Source organism: Phragmites australis, chromosome 18, assembly GCF_958298935.1.
Source record: "Phragmites australis chromosome 18, lpPhrAust1.1, whole genome shotgun sequence".
Taxonomy (NCBI): domain Eukaryota; kingdom Viridiplantae; phylum Streptophyta; class Magnoliopsida; order Poales; family Poaceae; genus Phragmites; species Phragmites australis.
Genome location: NC_084938.1, coordinates 7,093,056 through 7,117,075, shown reverse-complemented (window position 1 = coordinate 7,117,075; position 24,020 = coordinate 7,093,056).

The window sequence follows — 24,020 nt, the reverse complement described above, 5'->3', positions numbered from 1 at the left end:
ATGAAAAAAATTATTAGTGATGAATGATAACTGACATTAATGATAGGTCATATATCTGTTACTCTTATTGTGTTACTAATGATAGGTTATCATCCATCACTAATGACCTATCATAATCCGTCACTAATGTTCAGTCATTATGACGGGTTCGTAACTATGACTTATCACTATTGACTAAACATTAATGACAGATTATAATCTTGATCCGTCACTGATGATCGATAGCCATCAAACGCACGTTCCAAATCGTCCTCTGTGTCCAAGCTTCCACCTACATCGAGTGGAGCACATACTTCATAGCCATTTGTGGCAAATTCACGCTCACCCACCACATCGATGGATCTGTTGCAACTAACCCCAACGACGCCACATGGACACAGGAAAACTGCACCATCCGCATGTGGTTGTACGCCTCCATCTCTAACGATATCATGGAGACAAATCAAACCGTGCGTGACACTACTACAAAAAGTGTTAAATCACTGCTAGTTCTAAAGTGGCTCTCACTGTCGATTTTAGAGCCGATAGTGAGCAACGGGCAGTGATAGTCACCGACCTGTGGACCGGCAGTGAAGTTGTTGTCACCGTCTGCTGACGGTTTCAGCCGGCAATGATAGTCCGAATCAACATTTTTGACCCAAAAAAATGATTTTTTTTGCTCGAATCGGCACCCCCACACGCACGTAGTCGCAAATCACACGATTTTTTGCGCGAAATACGCGTGCGTGCGGTCCGTGGCATTCGAACATGGGATCACTCAGCTCGCGTGATATGTCCTTACAATCCCACCACAGAAGTGCTTACGATAACAATAGCATATGCAATCGTTTTTATCTCTTCTGTCTGAAATTTCAAACAATTATTTGGACATATAAATGACTTTAAATGAAAAAGTTTTAAACAACAAAGTTGTAGATCTGGGCAAAGGCTACAATTTTCATATAAAGTTTGTCCACATCCGACTTCGTATGAAAAAGTTATTATTTTTTAAGATAAATTGTCATCCATTATTATTGTCGGTTCGTAACATGGACCAGCAATGATACTCATTATCACTATCGGTTAGTAACATAGACTGACAGTGATACTTGATGAACTATCACTGTCGGTTCATGGGTAGAGCTGGCAGTGATGTATCACTGCCGGTTCATAAGAAAGACTGGTAGTGATAGTATCATTACCGGTTCTTAGCTAGAATCGGTAGTAATAGTCAAGTTTCACTATCAGTTCTTTTCGAATGCACTTTTAGTGTCAGTCCTTGATACGAACTGATAGTGATACTTCATCACTGCCGGCTTGTAAGGAATCGGTAGTGATGGGCCTGCATATAAGGCTTATTCTATAGTAGTGCGACCTCTTCCTCGACAACCGTGAGACCCATGCCCACTATCTCAGCACCAAGTTCCACTCTAAGGTGCAAGGCGATCTCTATGTCAACGTGTAGTTCCAGCAACTCAAGATGACAACCGATGCTCTTCGCGATGTCGGCACCCCATCCAAGATGGCGACCTGGTCCTCAACGCCTTACGCGGCCTCAATAGACGTCTATCAAACACTGCTGATATCATCACCTTTGCCGACCCCCTCCCTGCATTATCCAAAGGAGATGAAACTGGCCAACGAGGCCCATTTTAGCTCTACATCGGTGCTCCTCTACACGACATCATCTCTTAGTGCCCCCTGCCAGCGATGTGCCCCCAGTCACGCCCTGCTCTATGTGCAAACATGGCAAGGGCAAGGGCCTTGATGCGGACAGGTCTCCCCCACACCCTAGTCCCATGCCCGCTGGCCCCACCCTGCTGAGTGGCCCTAGGGTCTACATGATCCCATGGAGCAAACTCCCCAAGGTGTGCGCCCCTGGCTTCCCGACGCTGGGCCAAGGGCGCTCCTTTCGGTGCACCCAGCCTCCTCAATTGGTGCCTTGTGCCGGCATTGGCGCAAGCATACGCACTACAATTGTGCTCCTTTATACGTCTTCCTTTATCACCCCGGGCCAACGGTGGGATCAATCCTCCCTCATTGCCGTCCTCATTGTCATACAGGCTCTGTCGCAGATAGGCGGGTGATGGACACTGGCACCACATCTCGCATGGATTCAAATGACAGTATCCTTCTACCTTTGTTCCCACAGGCACCCCTTCATCTGTCACCATGGGCAACACTCTGTTCCCATTACTCACATGGGGCATACCTCTCTTTTTCTCCTAATCCCAAATTTTTTATAAATAATATTCTCATTGTTCCCTCCTTAATTAAAAACCTGATTTATGTGTGTCAATTTTCTTGGGATAATTATTGTTCCATTGAAAATGATCTATTTTTATTAAGGATATGCATACACTTATTGTGATTCTTCATTGCAACAATGATGGCGACATCTACACTTTTGGCGTCATCACTCCTGCCGCTCCCCATGTTGCTCTCCTATCCATCGCCACTCCCTACGACACTTGGCATCGTTGCCTCAGGCGTCCCGACTGTGATGTCATGTCATTGCTTCATTAGTCGATTCTCATATCTTGTAATAAAGTCAGCCAGTCTAGTTGTCATGCGTGTCAACTTGGCAAACATGTACAACTACTGTTTGATAGGTCCAGTCTCACATTTTTGCTCTATATTAGTTAATTCATTGTGATCTTTGGACATATCATGTCACTTGCAATGTGACAATTCAGTCTATAAATACTATCTTACTTTGGTCGATGATTTTTCACATTATTTATGGACATTTCCCTAACACCAAAAATCAGACGTTCATGATATATTTCTTTCTTTTTAAGCCTAGGGGCAAGGGCCCATTGGTTGCTTTTAGGCTGACAATGGTCGTGAATTCTTTAATAACCTTAATATTGAGTTCTTCTAGAAACATGGCATTTTCCTCTAGCTTTATTGCCCCTACACCTCTCGAGAAAACGACAAGGTTGAACATGCCATCCGAATGACAAATGACTTCATTCACACTCTACTATTCCAGGCACACATGCCCCCATCCTTCTCGACCAAAGCACTCGCCGCCACCACCTATCTCCTGAATTAGCGCCCCTTGGCATGGCACCACTTCAGTTTGGGACTCCCTTTGCATGGCTCTTAGGTTCTCATCCTGATCTTAGCAATCTCCATGTCTTCGGTTGCCTCCCAATACATCCTCCACTTGTACCAACAAGCTCACTCCTTGGCTTGTGTCTTTCTCAATTATCCTTTTTCACACAAAGGTTACCATTGCTTTCATCTCGATTCTCACTGCACGATCATCTCTTGGCATGTCGTCTTCAATGAATCGGTGTTTCCTTTTGCCATGAAATCATCCCCTACACCTGTTGCCTCCTTGGATTTTTCTCCTCGCTAACTCCCTACCACTAACATGCATGTTCAGGCTACTTTGTTGCCCCCTTATGCAAGTTCCTCATCTGATGCCCTGTGCACTGGCTGCTTGTCCATCGGGGTCATCTTTAGCCTTGCGTGCACCTCCACTGATGGTGCCATGGTTCTTGTCCCGCTGCCGGTCCACCCTATGGTCGTGTGCGTCTTGGCACATGTGTCCCATGAGGGTCCACCCTATGGCTCTCGCTTCCTCGTGACCGCCCCCTGGTCACCTGCCCCTCAAACGCCCTCACTGCCACTGGCGGCCACACCAACCCCTCAAACGCCCTCACTGCCACTGGCGGCCACACCATTCGCGCCTGCTCCTGAGGACACCGTACCCCCATAGGTGGCTGCAGTCATGTCCTCTCTATCATCGGTCGTCTCGTCTCTAGTGGCTCATCTTGGCATTGGTCCTCATCCTATGGTGACTCGCGCACGGGATGGCATTGTCAAGTCGATTGACTGTCTCAACCTGTCTACTGAGCACATCACCGTATTGCCCCTACCGTCGACCATCACCTACCCGCATTTGCGACAAGCCATGAGCGACGAGTACCTAGCCCTGGTCGACAACAACACATGGGTACTCATCCTTCATCCTCCTGATGCCAACATCTTCTCCGACAAATGGATTTTCAAGCACAAGTGCCGATTTGATGGTACAATTTCTCTGTACAAGAACAATTGGGTTGTGCGCGGCTACTCTCAAGGCCTAGGGGTTGACTTTGATGAGGCGTTCATTCCTATTTTGAAAGTTGTCACAATTCGCATGGTGCTAAGACTCGCATGGTCCATTCATCAGCTTGATGTGAAGAATGCATTCCTTTGTAGCACACTAGACAAGATGATCTACTATCAGCAGGCAACTGGATTTGTGGACTCCAGCCATCCCGATCATGTTCGTCCTCTGCTGAAGTCTATCAATGGTCTGAAGTAGGTCCCTCCTACGTTGTACCAGTGGTTTGTTGCACACATTCGCACGATGGGCTTCATCGCCTCTACATCTGACACGTCGCTATTCATTCTCAAGACTGGTGCTGACCTCACGTACATTCTTGTCGGACCCTATTTCTGGGTTCCCCTGTGTCTCCTATATCAATCCATAGATTTGTAGTTGATATGCATGGATTAAAACACAATAATATCATAGCCATACTTTGGATAAAAGTATATTACCTAAATAAATCCATGCCATAACCTTACGGCTTAGGATTTTCTCATCCACAATCAACCAGCCATCCAAAAGAGAGCTTGATAGCAAAAACTCATTAAGCCTAATCCCACAAGCAATATGGGTTTTGACATAGCCTTAATCTTCTATGCTTCTTTATCATTCTTGAAGTAATGTTGTCGAATATCACACTATGGGGTATATACGCATAAAGAGTATACCATATAAGGATAAGGTATGTTGCGTGCATGTTTAACAACTTTGGATATTACGGAACCAAATTTGCGATACCTGATACTCCTGAAGATCTAGAAGGCGCATACTAGGAAGATCTTGATTTGGTACCCAACTCAAGAACAACTAGTATCCCAGCCGGATTTATCTGATCTTTCTTGGTGGACAAGTTGAAAAACTCTCTATCGACTACGGTGAGATGGGAGCCGGTACAAGACCCCTATATAAGGCAGGGACCCAGACCCCCGACAGGAGACTTTTTTCAGAGGAACACAACTCATCTGCAACTCGACGCATGCACTAGGGCCATAGGAGATACCCGGTGACTTCGTCATTAATCTAGTTTAGATTCCATCTACTCCTTGTAATAGATCTAGACACATTGCCTGTACTTGAGCGAATACAGATACATCATCAACTACATAGGACGTAGGGTATTAGTCCAATCAGGGGTTCGAACCTATATAAATCGTGTGCGCCTCGTCTCTTGTTCGATTCCTAGATCACAAAGACAACCCCATTATTCTTACGAACATATTGTTAGGTAAAAACCCTCGACAGTTGGCATGCTAGGTAGGGGGCTTCTGCTTTTCAGGATTGACTATGTCTTGAGTGTACATTCGAACCAGATTCTTCGATGCCGGCTTCTACGATTGCTTCGAGTCACCAGCGATCGCTCTCAAATCGCCTCTAGCCAGATCGGAGATCACGTTTGGAACTATGGTTCTCCGCTGGGACGATTAGGGTGGACTGATCCAAACCGATATTCTCAAGTCCAGCCCATTGGACACATACCGCGAGGTGGGGCACCTTGAATGAGATCCTAAGGAGCCTAATGTTCTGCAGTTCATGGACACCGATAATGATGCGAGTGGTGACAATGGCTCCATCGACAACCAGAGGAACAGATTGATTCGTGTTTATGGCTAGAGGAACCAAGGTCCCACCAACCGATCCGATGGCGGTAGATCCAAATGTTGTGGTGAATAATGGCACAACAATCCCCGAGGATCCAATTGTGGTGGTCACCAACACCAGCAATGTTGGAGATATACCGCCGGGGACATCTACAGCCAAATCTCTATACGCTCCTAATACCATCTATCATCGACGAACCGCAGGAAGACCAACGCCTCCTGATCTTCAACGATGGCTTCCAGTCGACACGCCTCCACCAGAACTGGTCTTGAGATCAAGGAATGAACTCCCTCAGGGCAGCCATCACGAGGCTTCATCGGCTCGACCGCAGCCGAGCCTCGGTAGTGACGTTTTTAGCACTCCAGATGCTAATGTCCAAGGAGCCCATCTGATTCTGAGATCTCTTTCAGAGTTGGATCTGGAGAATCGTTTACCCCTTACGGTTAATCAGGTTAGGACCCTACTCGATGCGACTCAGATTCTAATTTCTCGAGCGAACAATCATGGTGCCTATAGGTCCCCCAGCTGGCAAGGTGCTAGTTCGAGGAGCCACGAACGCGGACGCTCTCGAGTAGAAGGGTCGCAAGCAGGTAGCTTGGGAGGTCGACCCTGAGTACAGCCCTACAGGTCAACTGCAACTGCCTCGTCCATGAACGCAGAAATCAGGGAGATCTAAGGAACCTCATCCCTCACAATAGATGTGACTTACGGGAGGTTATCAAGAACAACCATGAGGAATGCCGTGAGGATGATCGACGCTACAACGATCGTAGATCTCTAGGACGGAATGGTCGACGTGACTCCCTATTTGAAGGGACAGGTGTGATAGTCCTCCTCCTCTACCTCCTAAGGAATTCAACGGAGGGTGTGAATCCTTCATCCCAGAGCTTTACTCGATACGGTGGCCCGATAAGTTCAAGGTGGACCCAATCTAGAAGTACGATGGGAAGCTCAAACCCAACGAGTGGTTGTAGATCTATACTATCGTTATCTGACAAGTGGGTGGTGATAACAGGGTAATGGCCAATTACTTGCTAATTGCGCTTGATGGACACGCAAGGTCCGGGTTGTTGAACCTGCCTCCCAACTCGATCCGATCATGGGCCGAGTTGAAGGCTCAGTTCATAGCCAATTTCTAGGGTACTTTCGAGCGCCTAGGAATGGAGAACGGTCTCCATCAATTGAACTAAGGAAAGGATGAGTCCCTCTAATACTTCATCTGACGATTCAGTGATAGGCGAAACATGATCCTAGATATTTCTGACGAATCGATCATTATCGCCTTCAAGAGAGGCATCAAGAATACAGATCTGGTTGAGAAGCTTGCTACCCGGAAGATCCAGACGGTCAAGGAGATCTTTGAGTTGGCTGACAAATCTGCAAAGAAAGCTAAAGCTCAGGCGCATGCCAAAAACCCTCAGCTTGGAAGGATAATCTCGAGTCCTCAAAGAACGAGGGGAAGAAGGGCAAGCCTGGTGACAAGTGCAAGGGTCCGGACATGACCGTAACTGTGGTCGATAAGAGCAAGTCATGCAACACCGGAGACAGTAAAGGCCTGAGTCGAGGTGGCAAGAAGTGGTGCCCATTCATCGGACCAATCAGTATGACTTTGATGAATGCGATGTCCTCAAAAAGGTCAAAGAAAAGCTTAAAGACACCGGTGTCGAGCACCATGGAAAACAGGCTAAGACAGATGCTAAAGGTGATGAGCCTGAGTTCCACGAGCCTAACCAAAGTTTGGCACACATCTTTGGAGGATCTGCTGCATACGAGTCCGAAAGACATTACAAGGTGATCAAATGAGAAGTCAACCTGGCTCTGACCGGGCCTACTCGGTACCTCAGGTGGTCAAAAGTTTAGATTACCTTCAACCAAGTCAACCATCTACCCATGGTCCCACATCCTCATCGATATTCAGTCATGGTACAGCCGACTATCCTCAATATCAAAGTTTCTGAAACCTTGGTTGATGAGGGTAGTTTGCTTAACCTCATCTTCGCTAAGACTTTAGACAGGATGCAGATTGAGAGGTCAGAGCTCAAGAAGGGAGTCGAGCCTTTCCATGACATAACCCCCAATTCATCGATGATGCCCCTTGGCCAGATCGAGTTGCCTATCACGTTTGGCACGCCCAACAACTTCTGCATAGAGAATCTTACCTTCGATGTCATGGATTTTGAGACGACATACAATGTGATCCTAGGCCGCCCAATGCTTGGTAAGTTTATGGCTATCGTGCACTATGCGTACTAGACACTCAAGATCTCGGGCCCTAAAAAGGTCATAACTGTCAAAGGAGATGAACGAGTAGCAGTCAAGTGTGACAAGTAGAGCCTGGATATGGTAGAACACTTTAGTCAATCATCAATTACTTTAAAAGGTGCGAAGTTGAACCGCTAGAAGCATCATGCTGTCAGTGACTCCAGGCTCATAAGCCTTGCTAGCATGTCCCAGTCCAACGATGCGGCAAAGGAAGAGGCCAATGATAGAGCCAAGGACAAAGAACTAATGGTGGTGTCAAGGCAGTGCCCCTCAACCCGTCTGAACCAGCCAAAACGGTCAAGGTCAGGGCTGGTCTCGACCCCAAATAGGAACTCTAGCTCGTTGCTTTCCTCCAAAAAAACCAAGATATGTTTGCATGGTAACCGTCTGATATGTCCAGAGTCTGTAGGGAAGTAATCGAGCATCGACTAGCTGTTAAATCCGACGCTAAACTCGTGGTGCAGAAGAAGTGAAGATATGCTGAGGATAGGAAGCAAGCCATCCAAGAGGAGGTCGATAAACTCCGAAATGTGTGATTTATTCGAGAAGTTCGTCATCCTACATAGCTCGCAAACCCTATCCTCGTCAAGAAGGCTAATGGCAAGTGGAGAATATGTGTCAACTTCACCAACCTCAACAAAACCTACCCCAAGGATCCTTTTCCTCTCCCGCGCCTTGACCAGATAGTCGACTGCATGGCAGGTTGTGCGTTGATGTGTTTTCTAGATGCCTATTTGGGGTATCACCAAATCTGCATGGGAGTTGAGGACGAAGAGAAAACTACTTTTACTACTCCTTTCGGTGTATTTTGCTATGTAAAGATGCATTTTGGTTTGAAGAATGCCGATGCTACATATCAAAGATGTATTGAGAATTGTCTACAACCCCAGATTGGGCGCAATGTAGAAGCTTATGTCAATGATATTGTACTCAAGTCTAGAACCAAAGATGCATTGATTAACGACCTCAAGGAAACATTCGACAACCTCAGAAAGTATCGCATGATGCTCAACTGTGAAAAGTGCATGTTCAGCATGCCGTCTGGCAAGCTTCTCAGCTTTCTGGTGCCAAGTCATGGCATTGAGGCTAATCCACACAAAATTGAGGCTCTTGACTAAATGCGGTCACCTCGAACACTGAAGGAGGTTCAAAAACTAACATGATGTATAGCAATCCTTAGTCGATTCATTTCCATGATGAGAGAATGAGGGATGCCATTCTTCAAGTTGGTGAAGAAACATGACCGGTTCGAGTGGACAGAAGAAGCAGAGAACACCTTCAAGGTTTTAAAAAGGTATTAATCATCTCTATTAATTCGTATCCCGCCTAATGAAATAGAGGAGCTTTTTTTGTACATTGTAGCTACCCCACAAGTTGTAAGCACAGTTCTGGTGGTCGAACAGGAATGCCCTGAGAAAAAGGCCAAGGTCCAAAAACCTGTTTACTACATGAGCGAAGTCCTACATGATGCAAAACTATGATACCCACAAGTGTAGAAATTGCTTTATGTAGTCTTGATGTCTTCCCAAAAGGTACGACACTATTTTCAGGCGCATAAGGTCACTATCGTGATGACGTATCCATTGAAGGACTCATACGTAATAGGGAGGCTACTGGACGAATCGCCAAATGGGCGCTTGAACTGAATGAGTTCGACGTATACTATGCACCACGCATAAGCGTGAAGTCGGGAATACTGGTGGAGTTCATCGTCTAATGGACAAGCGTTGATGAAACTAAGCCAAGTGTGGTCGAGGACCACTGGACGTTCTTCTTTGATGGATCGCTTATTTTTGAAGGCTCGGGTGCTGGCATCATACTCAAATCTTCGACAGGCGACGGACTCAGGTACGTTGTTTAATTATATTTTAAGTTTCCAACAATATTGCAGAATACGATGGATTAGTAAATGGCCTCCACATAGCTGCGTCACTTGGAATCAGGCGACTTCTCATGAAAGGGGACTCACAGCTAGTCGTAAACCAAGTGCAAAAGGAGTACCAGTGCTTGGACAACAACATAGCGGCTTACTTGTATGAGGTGCAAAAGCTTGAGGAAATGTTCGAAGGGCTAGAAGTAACGCACATAAAAAAGAGTGACAACTTTGGTGCGGGTGAACTTGCTAGACTCGCTTCTCCTCGAGCACCGGTGTCGTAGGAGTCTTCGTGGAGAAACTCCTCAGACCATCTGTCCCAATAGTTTGGTGAACGGATGCTGCCCAACCTAACTAGCAGTCTGGCTAGGTCAGCGAGGCAGAAACCACAGACACGATAACTGCACTACTCGAATATGAGCTGACTTGGATAACTCCATACCAAGCCTATCTTGAAGGTCGAGACATCCTTGACGATGATGCGTCTATAGAGAAAATTGTTCGTAAGTCCAAGAATATGCTTTGGTAGACGACAAGCTCTACCAAAAGGGGAGTAACCGAATCTTGATGAAGTGCATCACTCAGGAAGAGGGCAATAAATTATTGCTCAATATCCATGGAAGCATGTGTGGTAATCATGCGTCTTATCGTACCTTGGTCAAAAAAGCTTTCCACCTTGGATTCTATTGGCTGATTGCCCTCCAGGATGCTTCTGAGGTGGTCAAAAAGTGTGAGAGCTACCGATTTTTTAGAAGGCAAACCACTCGACCGGCCCAAGCTCTGCAAACAATTCCTCTTTCTTAGCCTTTCTCCGTCTGGGGCTTGGATATCCTGGGACAGTTCCCAAGGGCCCAAGGCAATTATAAGTTCCTATTTGTGACTATTGACACATTCACTAAGTGGTTTGAGGCTAAACCCATTGGAAAGATAACCGCAGAAGCGGCTAAGAAGTTTATGAGGAGCATAATTACCCGATTCAGAATTCCGCATCGGATAATTGCAGATAATGGTAGCCAGTTCAAAAGCAGAACCTTTATTACGGTCTGTGAAGAATTCGGCATTAAAACTTGTTTCGCCACTGTAGCTCACCCCTAGAGCAATGGTCAGGTTGAGCGCACCAATGGTATAATCTTACAGGGTCTCAAAACTCGAGTTTTCGACAGGCTAAAGGCCTACTCAAAATGATAGGTGAAAGAGCTTCCCTCGGCACTATGAGTCATTCGCACCTCAATTAACTGGGCCACTAGTGCAACTCTATTCTTTTTAGTCTATGGAGCAGAAGCAGTGCTCCCGACTAAATTGCAGTTTAGATCACCTCGAGTGGAAAATTACTCGAAGAGAGGCAAGAGCAGTTACGAGTGGACATCAATTTACTTGAGAAGTACCGTGATCAACCATCCATTCGAGCGACTAAGTATCAGCAAACATTGCGTAGATATTATAGTTAGAAAGTCCAGCCTAGTAGACTCGCTATAGGAGATCTTATCCTACGAAAGGTGTAGAAACAATCCCGGCGCCATAAGTTATCACCTAAGTGGGAAGGACCCTATATAGTAGTTGAAGTTACTCGACCTGGATCAGTAAGGTTATCTACTCCAAATGGTGAGATACTCGAGAACTCGTGGCACATCGATCAACTCCAACAAGTTTCATTCATAGATAAGGTAAGTTACAGGTAAGTCGATTACATTCGATCAGATTAACTAACCTATTACATACGTTTTCTTTTCCTCTCGACCTGCGTGGCAAGAAGTGAAGATCCACCACCTCCAAGAGTTCAGAAGTGTGTGGACCCCTATTCGTCCTTGAACGAGTTGAGAAACCTTTTATACTCTTCCCTAGGGCAGCAGTTGATAACCCTGGGAATCAGACATCGGCCAACATAAGAGCCAGGAAAAATGGCCAATGTGAGGACCCTGCTAGAGCTGTTGACCGGCGCCGGTGAGCCTGGCAGACCCTCTGTGGGCCACATAGTTGACTTGGCGGTTGTCGATGAAGAAGATGACCGCACTTTCTTCGTCGCCCGGGGCTCGGAGGCTTCATCGTCGAAAACTTGATGAGCATCATGGTTGATGATCTCATCAGGATCACCACCAGCTTCATCTCTCTCTCATGTCATTCGCATCGCTTGCCGTGTGGCATAAGCGGCAATGAAGCGCTACACCCGCTGATAGAAGGGTCAGCCATCCCCAAGTGATTCTCTATGCTCTCTTCCTCTAGGCCCCTAACTCGATTCCTCCTCATTGGAAGAAATGGTGATGATGCCGGGTGGAACAATGGCGAGAGGCTTTGGGTAGAAAGTTCCATCTTCCCTAATTCTTGGGCTTGACTTGGGAGACGGCGGTGCAATTGAGGCCATGGTTCAATCTCTATAAGTTCTATCGGGCAAGGAAAAGGAAGAAAGGGAGGAGACAGAGTGGAAATAAATAGCCTTAAGTCCCCTCTATTTATAGCTGTAGGAACGGGTCGTACTACATCAATAGAGCCTTCAAGATCCAAAATGATAGCATGCTCGAGAACGCCTCAGTCGCGATGCGCGCCCGACGGAAGTCAAGGCATCATGGGAGTGTTATGACCTGTCAAATCTCTACAAAGAGGGATGGATGGTCATTATGATGTGTCAAATCAAAGGTTGTAGTTAAAATGAGCATGAATGGGAGTAGGTTTTTAATGCTCACCTACCCATCCGCTCGAGTTTACTCGGTGACCATAGCATAATTATAACCCAATGCTCGGGGGCTAAGCCCATCGAGTGTACGATTGAGAATGGTGTTTTGATGCTTATGCTCTACTCTCCACTCGATTACCACATCGAGCAGAGAGTCGGGGGCTACATCACACATTTTTTGTGCTTGTGCTCTACTCTCCACTCGATTATCACATCAAGTGCAGACTCGGGGGCTACATCATACTTTTTCAATGCTTTTGCTTCACTTTTTGTCTCTGGTTATTAGGCCATTCAGAAGGCTAGGAGACACATCCTATAATATTAAGCGCTTATGCTCCATTATCTACTCAAATCCAGTCATTAAGTAAGAGACAGGGGCCACATCAAGTATGACGCATATGCTCTACTCTCTGTTTCGATTATCACATCAAACAGAGAGTCGGGGGCTACATCGCATACTTTCAATGCTAAGGCTTTACTCTTCACTCTATTCCGTCATCGAGTAGAAGGTCAAGGGCTATGCTATATTCCTTCAATGGTACAGGTATATTCTTTCTTACTCTCTACTTAAGAAATCTTCTCCTCGACCAGAGAGTTGAGGGCTACATAATAACACCATATTCTTTTGTAAGTATTTTTGCAAAAAATTATCTGGCTTTGCGTTGATTGTGTTGGGTCGATGATGGACAATTACACCTCATAAGGTATAACGGCATCGAGATTGTTAGACATCTCACGCTTAACAACCAACCAAGGTTCTAAAAGTCCTAGTTGGTCTAGTGTGTGCTCTCTGACAAGTTCTTATTCGTATGCTGATCAAATGTGAATGTCAGTAAAAGTTTGCAAAAGTTCATCATATGTTTTGTTTCTAGTTTTACACTAGTCTTTTCCTTATTCCTTTTTTGGCCACCTCAAGTAATTACTCGAAGGTCACATGTAACACCCAGTTTTAAAGGAAACAAAACCGGGCACAACACATGTATGCCAGGAACAATTTCCATACATGCGCTTACATCATTAGTGTTATCATCACAGTGCAAAAGATATATCGTACTTAACCTTATTACAAAATGACCCGAGGGTCTGAAAGAAAACACAGCGGGAGACAAGAGGGGTCTTCAGCGTCAGCGGCTCCAGCTTCCACAGGCGAAGACGTCAACCGGGGGCTCCACAGCCTAGAACAGCAGCTCGGGATCGAAGTCATCGAGGTCGAAGGTACCAGCTTCAAAGACAGCTTCTGATTGGCGAAAGAATGCAAGGGAGAATAACAAGGGTGAGTACAAAAGGTTGTACTCCGCAAGTGCAGGGGGAAAGTAGGGTATGAGGCTTTACACAAGAAAAAGGCTTGACAGGGGTTATTAGCACTAAGCAACTAAAACGATGCCTTAACCTATACTCCTAACAACAGGCATCCTATTTACTAGGTGTGAAGACACTTGTTATAACCAAAGGGATTGACTCACCGGGTATCCCATACCCGGTTACCCCAAAGCTCACCAGATAATCCCATTACCTGGCTACCCGACCAACCATACCAAAACCCAGATCCAACTAATCTTGAAGAAGTCCAAGCTCGCTCTTGACCGTGAGCACGGCTGATCGACCAGTTTGATACTCTGCAGAGTTTGCACAGATCCACGAGTCGTGATTCCCTTGTTACTCCATACTTCCGGGGTAAGGAGTCGGGGTCTCACTACAAGGCCTTTACAAAACTCCCGCCGATTTGTAGGCACCCACTAAGGTTTCACCGCTAACAGCCGACCGAGTCGCTGCAGAAGCCCCCTCTTGTGCCACATACTCGACCAGTGATGCCCACAGAACCGGTGGTCGCTAATTATTTGGCCAGGCCGTACCCATATAGGCCTCGTGGTTGTACGGATATAACTTGGTTACATGCCCAAGAACCGGTCCTTAGGACCCCAAACAGATACATACACAAACTTGCCATAGGCACCACCACAATCCATCCATTCTGTTGGGGAAGACCTATACCATGTTGCTACAAAGAATTATCATTTTTCCACCGGGACAGTGTTACAGGGTTCATTAGTCAATATTAACCATTTTCCCACCCGGACAGCGCTAGCATGATCTACCCATCTTCTTAACCCGATACATCAACGGCGACAAGGAAAATATTGAGACAAAACTAGTAAACCCTAGCATGGGATATCATTTTGGACAGCATGCATATTGAAGGATAAAGACTACACCTGCAAGTCCTAAAACTGGTATAGAAATGCTCAAGGGCACTTGCCTTCACCGGATTGCTGCTCAAAGTCCTCGAAAACTTGGTCTTGGAGGTTGCCGAACTGCTCAGCTCCTAAACGACGGACCGGAAAAACACAAACCAAACAAAACTCTAAGAACAGCACACCAAACAGTACTGAAACTATTCAAAAACTCTACAAAAAGATTCTACACGACGCTACAAACGATTTGACGCAAAAATCGCCAAAATCGGAGCTACGAGCAAAAAGTTATAAGCTTTTGAAGATGTAGGGACTAAACTGCAAGTTTTACATGTTTTCCAGAGAGTAAACCGAAATAATTTTATACTGGAAATTGGATTATGACGCAATAAAACAATTACTGAATTATTTCTTAATTGGAAATGACATGGAATTGGTCCACGGGCTTGTGGACCACTGAAAGGGCATCGGTCCACCGGTCCATGGTGGACCGAAGGGGTATAAGAATTGGCCGGTCTAATCCGGGCCGAAGAACCGAGATCCGACGGCCGAAAATCAAAAGGGGGTGGCACCGGCGGTTTCAACAGTGGGAGCGGCGGCCGGCGACGACGGGGACGGTGGCGGGCTCGCCGGCGATGCGCAAAAGGCGCATCCGGCCACGGTTTGCTTCGGGACTAGGCGCAAAGCATCGAGGAGCTCGCGGGGAAACTTACTGCGGGCTTGACGGCGGCGGAGGAGGTCCGAAGATGGCCGGCGACGGAGAACGGCGGGCGGAGGTGAAGCGGCTTGGCGGGAACGGCGTTCGACGGCGGGTGAAGCTCCAAGAAGCGCCGGGGTGAGCTCCTAGAGGTCCGACGGCACCAAAAGAGCGAAGAACGAGCTTAATCACGGTTCGGTTGAGGAGAAAGAGAGTGGCGACCGAGCTCCTTACCGGCGGCAATGGAGGTGACGGCGGCGGCTCGAATCCGTGCACAAGAGAGAGGGGAGATGGGGTATTCGGGTGCGGAACCGAACAAGGATGCCGATAGAGCTCTTAAATACCCGAGAGGAGGAGTGGAACGGCCGGATTCGAGGAGAGTCGGCCGGCGGCTTGAAAGCACTTAAAAACTTCGGTTTCCATGCAAACGAGTGGGTATTCAAGGGGGAAACGGCTCAAATGGAGGAAATAGGGGGCGGCGATCACGGTGGTGTGGTTTGATTGGAGAGTTAAAGCACGGGGAGGCTTCGATTTGAAACGGTCGCGGCGATTTGGGGGCGTCGGTGTCCGGCGGCGGAATGAGGAAGAAGGCGAGCCGGCGGCTCGGCGGCTCGGGCGGGAGGGTGGCTCGGCTCAGAGCTGGGCCCACTTGGCAGCGAGGCGGGCAGAGGCGAGCGGCTCGGTGGGCGCGGTAGGCCGGCTCGGCCTGCGGGCCGGCGCGGAAAAAGGAGGGGCGCGGCCCACGGCGGGAGAGAAAAGGGAGGGGGAAAGAGGCGGGTTGGGCCGGCGCGGGGAAGACGGCCCAGGAAGGTTTTCCATTAGAGAAATCCTTTTCTTTTCTTCCTTGCTTTAGGTTTTCACACTTATTTTCCAAAAGAGATTTTAACCGAGCGAACTCTAGCGAATTTTAGCAAAAAGAATTTCCCACACAATAAAACCTTATTGCAATTACAACGGCATGAATGCGACAAACATTCAACCTATTCCAAATTAAATTTAGAAGTTAATTTCCTATAGAGCTAAAATGAAATCCACTTATTTAATTTCTAGCAAAATTTTAAATTACTGCAAATTTTGAAGTTTTGGGTGTTACAAACCTACCCCCCTTACGATGAATCTCGCCCTCGAGATTCGAAAAGATCGGAGAAGAGATGGGGAAACTCCGTCTTCAAATCGTCTTCTCTTTCCCAGGTGGCTTCTTCTTCTGAGTGATGCTTCCACTGCACTCTGCACATTTTGACTCTCTTGTTCCTGGTAACTCGTTCTGACGTCTCAAGAATCTTGATCGGATATTCGGCATAAGACAGATCTTCTCGCACATCCAGGTCTTCTACTGGTAACTGTTCCTCTGGAACTCTTAAGCACTTTTTTAACTGTGATACGTGAAAGACATCGTGTACTCCTGAAAGTTGAGGTGGTAACTTCAGCTGGTAAGCTACTTCTCCTCGTCTTCCCAGTATCTGGTACGGACCAATAAACCGAGGTGATAGCTTGCCTTTGACTTTGAATCTACGTAGCCCTCGGATTGGTGATACTTTGAGATACACAAAGTCTCCTATTTCAAAGGTTAGTTCCCGACGTCGATGATCCGCATAACTCTTCTGCCTTGACTGTGCGGTTTTCAAATTATCCCGGATCTCGTGTACTTGCCTTTCTGCTTCTCTCAGGACTTCAGGACCAAAAACTTGGCTTTCCCCGGTTTGATTCCAGAACAACGGGGTTCTACATTTTCTCCCATACAAAGCTTCAAAAGGGGACATCTTCAAACTAGCTTGGAAGCTGTTATTGTATGAGAATTCTGCATACGGTAGATTCTTGTCCCAACTGTTACCATTCTTGAGTGCACATGCTCTCAGCATATCTTCAAGAATTTGATTTACTCTTTCCGTTTGCCCATCAGTCTGTGGGTGATAGGCTGAGCTAAAATTCAACCTTGTATCCAGCGATTCATGCAGACGTCGCCAGAACCTTGAAGTAAACTGACTGCCACGATCAGATACAATTATCTTAGGCACTCCATGCAGACATACAACCTTGGACATGTACAACTCGGCTAACTTTGGACCTCGATAGGATTCCTTAACTGGAATAAAGTGAGCCACTTTCGTCAACCGATCAACCACAACCCATATAGAATCATATCCTGATTGCGTTCGTGGTAGACCCACTATGAAATCCATGCTAATTTCTTCCCACTTCCATTCAGGTATTTTTAGTGGCTGTAGCAGTCCTGCGGGTCTTTGATGTTCAGCTTTGACCCAATGACAGATATCACACAAAGCTACGTGTTCTGCTACTGCACGTTTCATTCCATACCACCAGTACTGATCCTTAAGATCTTGATACATCTTGGTGCTCCCAGGGTGAATAGAATACGCTGAATCATGAGCTTCCTTTAAAATAGTATCCCGAATAGACTTTATGTCCGGAACACAAATCCTATGCTTATACCATATTGTACCCTGCTTGTCTTCAGAAAAGTCCGGGGCTTTGCCTGCTTTGATCAACTGCTTGATCTCCAAAATCTTGTCATCTTCAAGCTGACCCTTCCTTATATCTTGTTCAAGTGTTGAGTCTATTTCCATAGCAATCATCTCGGTATTACACACCATACTTAGATTCAACCTCTCGAATTCTTTGCATAGCTCGGGACTCAACTCTTGGAGAGTCATAGAATTAACCTGAGATTTTCTGCTCAAGGCATCGGCTACTACGTTCGCCTTTCCTGGATGATAGTTGATTCCCAAATTATAGTCCTTAATAAGCTCTAACCATCTGCGTTGTCTTAGGTTAAGATCCGGCTGAGTGAAAATATATTTTAAGCTCTTATGATCAGAATATATCTCACATCTTTGTCCAATCAGGTAATGCCTCCAAATCTTGAGTGCATGAACAACTGCGGCTAGCTCCAAATCATGCGTTGGATAATTCTCTTCATGCTTTCTTAGCTGCCGAGATGCATAAGCTATAACGTGGCCTTCTTGCATAAGCACACATCCCAAACCTTGACGGGATGCATCACAATATATCGAGAATGGCTTCTGAGTGTCTGGCATGATCAAAACTGGTGCTGAGGTCAATCTTTTCTTTAATTCATTGAAACTGGCTTCTCTAGCTGTTGTCCACTTAAACTCTGCTCCCTTCCCTAACAGTTCGGTCATTGGCTTCGCTATCTTGGAGAAACCTTCAATAAATCGACGATAGTATCCTGCTAAACCCAGAAAACTACGAATCTCAGACACATTCTGCGGTGGCTTCCAATTCAGAACGTCTCTTACCTTGGATGGATCTACGGACACACCTCCTGCTGATATGATGTGACCGAGGAAAGGAACTTCCTTCAACCAAAATTCACATTTGCTCAGTTTGGCAAACAACTGGTTCTCCCTGAGTTTCTGCAATACCATCCTTAAATGCTCCTCATGTTCTACTTCGTTCTGGGAGTAAACCAGGATGTCATCGATGAATACCACCACGAACTTGTCCAAATATTCCATAAAAACCTTGTTCATCAGATACATGAAGTATGCTGGGGCATTGGTCAGTCCAAAAGACATTACTGTGTACTCGTATAGACCGTACCGAGTAACAAATGCAGTCTTGGGGATATCCGAAGCACGAATCTTCAGCTGGTGATATCCAGATCTAAGATCAATCTTGGAAAACACACATGCTCCTATCAGCATATCGAACAGATCTTCAATGCGAGGCAGAGGGTATTTGTTTTTGATTGTTACTTCATTCAGAGCTCGATAGTCTATACACATCCTCTGTGTACCATCCTTCTTTGGAACGAAGATTACAGGGGCTCCCCAGGGCGAAGAACTGGGGCGAATAAACCCTTTGTCTAGTAGCTCTTGCATTTGCTCCTTGAGCTCAGCCAACTGATTGGCATCCATTCTATATGGCCTCTTATATATAGGAGCCGTTCCAGGTACTAATTCAATGGCAAATTCAATTTCTCGATCAGGTGGCATACCTGGTAAATCTTCCGGGAAGACATCAGGAAATTCGCTGACCACCCTGCTATCTTCCACTGCATTGGTTTTGTTCAATCTGGCGTTGATGGCTGACTCTGTTGTAGCTTGGAATTCCACTTTGGTACCATCAGTATGCGTCAGCTGTACTGTCTTTGTTGCACATCCTATGACTCCTTTGTACTTGGTCAGCCAATCCATTCCCAAAATGATATCGATTCCTTTGGATTCCAGAATGATGAGATTGGCAAGAAAATCTACCCCCCTTATGCTTATATTTACTTTAGGGCATACCTGCCTTGATTCCATTGCTCCTCCAGGAGAACTTACTAGTACTCTATTTTTCATTAATGCTCTTGGCAATTTATAAGCATTCACAAACTGGTATGATATGAAAGAATGCGTAGCACCTGAATCGAATAATACTGTTGCGGGGTGAGAGTTTGCAGAGAACATACCCAGCACTACGTCGGGAGCTTCTTGGGCTTCCTCCACTGCAACGTGGTTGACGCGACCATGCATCGCGTTCTGGCGGGGCTGCTGCTGCTGGTTGTTGCTACCTTGGGCCTGACCTTGCTGCTTCTTAGGGCATTGCTTGGAAAGATGCCCGAATTGGCCGCAACTGAAACACGGACCAATGTTGCCTGACCCCTGACCTGTGCGTTTCTGCGGTTGTGGCTGGTTGTGGTTGGGTCGCTGCTGCTGGAAGTTGGGGCGAGGCTGTTGTTGTTGCTGAATCGGGGGCTTGTAAGACCCTGTAACCTGGCTTTGCATCTTCTGTGGCGACCTCTGCTGGTTTTGCTGCAGCTGGTTCTGACCTCCCTGGCGGAACATCGGACCAGTGGCAGGGGCGTTGAAACGGGGGCGAGTGTTACTGCCAGAAGACTGACCCTGCAGATGGCGCTTACGTTCTTCACCTAGATTCTGGCGCTTCTTTTCTAATATGAAAGCTCTATCCACCAATTTCTGAAAATTAGGGTACTCGTTGGCAGAGAGGGCATACTGTAGACCGGAGTTTAGACCTTCAAGAAAACAGTCCTGCTTCTTCTCATCTGTGTCAACATCACTGGGGGCGTAGCGAGACAGTTGAGTGAACTTAGTGAGGTACTCTCTTACAGACATAGGGCCTTGCTTGAGACTGAGGAACTCCTTCCTTTTCAGTTTTATTTCTCCGATAGGAACATGGTGAGCGCGGAAACTGCTTCGGAATTCTGCCCAGGTGATCTCCTGGGGGTCCTCATGAGCGGCAGTGTAAGCAGTCCACCACTCCTGAGCTGGCCCACTGAGTTGGTGGGATGCAAAGAGAACTTTTTCTCTTCCATTGCACTGAGCTATCTGAAGCTTGCTGTCGATTGTACTTAGCCAATCATCTGCCTCCATTGGCTCTATTGCCTGAGAAAAGGTAGGTGGCTGGGTGCTCAAGAAAGTCCTGAGTCTAGACTGTGGCTGCTGCAGCGGTGCCTGCTGAGCCTGAGGCTGCTGGTTGATGGCTTGGACCAAACCTTGAAGAAGAGTCATGACTTGGTTAGCGTCCATGAGGGGTGGCGGGGGAGGAAGGTTGTTATTGTTGGCAGCGTTGTTGTTGACAGTGTTGTTGTTGATGTTGTCGTTGGTGTTGTTGCTACGTCGGGTGTTCACCATCTGTTGTTGCCAAGGCGCGAGAAGCATAAGGGAAAAACAGGGACGGAAGACGAGACAAGAACTGAAAGAAACTGAAGGGAACGGAAAGAAAGGACTCCCGACTATTATTATAATAACTGATGAAATGTAGAGGGGAAACCCCTACATCACACCAACACTCAAGCAAAGATCCAACTCAAAACAAGGTCTACACAGAACAGGCACAAGCACAAGCACACCCTACTACAAATGACACGAGTCTAAACGACTTATTCTGCTAGGGGACATCTTCCTAGCTCGACTCTACTCCTGGTCGGCGGTGCCTGAAGGTCCTGCAACATCTGCCTGACGGAGCCTCTTGCGCGAAGGAGAGCGGGGCGGTGCAGGGGCGGAAGGCGGTGCTGGTGGAGCCTCGTCGGGGTGCTGGTCGGGATCCTGCAGCATGATCTCTAGCTCGTAGATCATTTGCTCCTGCTCGGCGTGGCGCTGGTGAAGATCCTCCAACTCATCGAGTGCTCTGTCCAGCTCGGCGTAGAGGGCGGCGGTGAGGCGGACCTGCTCTCGCAACCGGAGATCCGGCTCATTGTTGACGGGCGCGAAGATGACCTCCAGACTGCCTGACGGGCGCTGCGGGAACTTCCCGAACTGGGTGAGGCGGAGGTCCTGTCTGTTCTCCCGGCAGAGAACAGCCAGAGCCTGGCGAGCAGCGTCCTCGATCCCTGCTTCGAACGTAGCTCTGGGGGCGGTGGCTGTGTGGACTCGGCGGACTCGGCGAAGGTCGTCGGCGGAGGGCTTCTCGAACATTGTTACCTCCACTGTCCAGGAGTAACCACGGTCTCCAAGCGGAACTCTGACGCCTTTGAAGAGTGGAGCGTCGTGGTAGCCAAGACCCTGCAGCAGATACCACAACGTGCGGGCGAAGTACCCTGCCAGCTGTCCGTCGGAGTAGAACTCAGCTGGGGGTTGGTACCTCCAGACTGCACCCGCAGGAACCTCCACGTCGGGAACCAGCACGCGCTTGCGTGGGGTGATCTTCGTACGGGCCATCTAAAATTTTGGAAAAGTCAGAAATTAGTAACCATTTTATAAAAAGCAGCAGACTGAGAAAGAAATAACTGGAGGAAAACAATTTTGTGAAGGTAAATTTTGTACAAACATAAGTCCTTAGCGTGTCCAGTCTACCTAGGCTGCGTCCTACGGTCAACACGGCTCTGATACCACTTCTGTAACACCCAGTTTTAAAGGAAACAAAACCGGGCACAACACATGTATGCCAGGAACAATTTCCATACATGCGCTTACATCATTAGTGTTATCATCACAGTGCAAAAGATATATCGTACTTAACCTTATTACAAAATGACCCGAGGGTCTGAAAGAAAACACAGCGGGAGACAAGAGGGGTCTTCAGCGTCAGCGGCTCCAGCTTCCACAGGCGAAGACGTCAACCGGGGGCTCCACAGCCTAGAACAGCAGCTCGGGATCGAAGTCATCGAGGTCGAAGGTACCAGCTTCAAAGACAGCTTCTGATTGGCGAAAGAATGCAAGGGAGAATAACAAGGGTGAGTACAAAAGGTTGTACTCCGCAAGTGCAGGGGGAAAGTAGGGTATGAGGCTTTACACAAGAAAAAGGCTTGACAGGGGTTATTAGCACTAAGCAACTAAAACGATGCCTTAACCTATACTCCTAACAACAGGCATCCTATTTACTAGGTGTGAAGACACTTGTTATAACCAAAGGGATTGACTCACCGGGTATCCCATACCCGGTTACCCCAAAGCTCACCAGATAATCCCATTACCTGGCTACCCGACCAACCATACCAAAACCCAGATCCAACTAATCTTGAAGAAGTCCAAGCTCGCTCTTGACCGTGAGCACGGCTGATCGACCAGTTTGATACTCTGCAGAGTTTGCACAGATCCACGAGTCGTGATTCCCTTGTTACTCCATACTTCCGGGGTAAGGAGTCGGGGTCTCACTACAAGGCCTTTACAAAACTCCCGCCGATTTGTAGGCACCCACTAAGGTTTCACCGCTAACAGCCGACCGAGTCGCTGCAGAAGCCCCCTCTTGTGCCACATACTCGACCAGTGATGCCCACAGAACCGGTGGTCGCTAATTATTTGGCCAGGCCGTACCCATATAGGCCTCGTGGTTGTACGGATATAACTTGGTTACATGCCCAAGAACCGGTCCTTAGGACCCCAAACAGATACATACACAAACTTGCCATAGGCACCACCACAATCCATCCATTCTGTTGGGGAAGACCTATACCATGTTGCTACAAAGAATTATCATTTTTCCACCGGGACAGTGTTACAGGGTTCATTAGTCAATATTAACCATTTTCCCACCCGGACAGCGCTAGCATGATCTACCCATCTTCTTAACCCGATACATCAACGGCGACAAGGAAAATATTGAGACAAAACTAGTAAACCCTAGCATGGGATATCATTTTGGACAGCATGCATATTGAAGGATAAAGACTACACCTGCAAGTCCTAAAACTGGTATAGAAATGCTCAAGGGCACTTGCCTTCACCGGATTGCTGCTCAAAGTCCTCGAAAACTTGGTCTTGGAGGTTGCCGAACTGCTCAGCTCCTAAACGACGGACCGGAAAAACACAAACCAAACAAAACTCTAAGAACAGCACACCAAACAGTACTGAAACTATTCAAAAACTCTACAAAAAGATTCTACACGACGCTACAAACGATTTGACGCAAAAATCGCCAAAATCGGAGCTACGAGCAAAAAGTTATAAGCTTTTGAAGATGTAGGGACTAAACTGCAAGTTTTACATGTTTTCCAGAGAGTAAACCGAAATAATTTTATACTGGAAATTGGATTATGACGCAATAAAACAATTACTGAATTATTTCTTAATTGGAAATGACATGGAATTGGTCCACGGGCTTGTGGACCACTGAAAGGGCATCGGTCCACCGGTCCATGGTGGACCGAAGGGGTATAAGAATTGGCCGGTCTAATCCGGGCCGAAGAACCGAGATCCGACGACCGAAAATCAAAAGGG